Below are 1386 nucleotides of genomic sequence, written 5' to 3' on the forward strand. Positions count from 1 at the left end.
GATGTGTCAGTGTTGAAACACAACGCTCTGATGTATCAGTGTTGAAACACAACGCTCTGATGTATCAGTGTTTAAACACAACGCTCTGGTGTGTCAGAGTTGAAACACAACGCTCTGATGTGTCAGTGTTGAAACACAACGCTCTGATGTATCAGAATTGAAACACAACGCTCTAATGTGTCAGTGTTGAAACACAACGCTCTGGTGTGTCAGTGTTGAAACACAACGCTCTGGTGTGTCAGTGTTGAAACACCACTCAAATAATGTTTCCATAAGTCAATATTCAGCAATTTATCTCAAAAGCTACACAATATTAAGGTTCAAATCAGAAGTTCCCGAGAAAGACACCAGTTCTGTGCTCGAGACACAGTGCTGCAAGACACACGGCACGTGCACACCCCGCGGACGTCGCGCGGACTATGAGGGTAGAGCGCCACGCTGCTCCTTATATACGCCGACCCATGAGCTCGCAAGGTCAACTCACTTGAACGTTATAATTTCCCGTTCGTTGCCGTTCAAATGAACTGAGCGTACTTTGAAAGCTAAATTATTGCTGCAACCTTGTAGCGTAAGAAATTGTGGACAGTTTTGAATGTTTTTTCGTTCAAACTGCAGCTATTGATGTTTATGGTACGTTCAAAGATGATATTACAAATCGATATCGTGTCTCCTGGTTCTCGTAATTTAGGGCATTGTTGTAAGTCGTACTTGGATCGTAACTCCGAAGCTTGTGTCTGTTCCGAACCGAGTGTCCGTGCCCCGGACCGGTGAAGGCGAGGACCTGGCCCGAACCGGTGTACGCGGGAGGTACGAAGTGCAGTAGCCCCCACCGCGTAGCAACTAAAACCTCCCTCCCCAACCCAACTGGGGAGCTCAGACGACGGTCGTCTGCTAGACGTTGCTCATTACATTATTTTGGCATACACAACGCATTGCATCGTAGTGAAGTTCACATTCCATCATATTGTGGTGCATATGCCGTTACATTGCATTATATTGAGGTACTAACAGCAGCAAGTCGTTCTATTGAGGCTTACATCCAATATGATTTTTATTATACTAATGGTGATATGGACGTAATTATATGTCCATATCACCATTACATTCTATTATATTGGGGTGAACATCCAGTAGAATTCCATTAAATTCATTTGAACGTAGTGCGCCGGCCGTAGCATTGCTGGGAACAGCAGCGTGTGCAGGGAACAGCAGCGTGTGCAGGGAACAGCAGCGTGTGCAGGGAACAGCAGCGTGTGCAGGGAACAGCAGCGTGTAACAGCGTGGAGATCAACGCGACATTTGTAGCTCGACTTTCAACTTTTGACTGTAGATTTTGCGCACTCAATTAGGCTCTAAATATGGTATTCACAGCTAGGAATGAAATTT

Source organism: Hyalella azteca, unplaced genomic scaffold (genome assembly GCF_000764305.2).
Source record: "Hyalella azteca isolate HAZT.00-mixed unplaced genomic scaffold, Hazt_2.0.2 contig9056, whole genome shotgun sequence".
Classification (NCBI taxonomy): Eukaryota; Metazoa; Arthropoda; class Malacostraca; order Amphipoda; family Hyalellidae; genus Hyalella; species Hyalella azteca.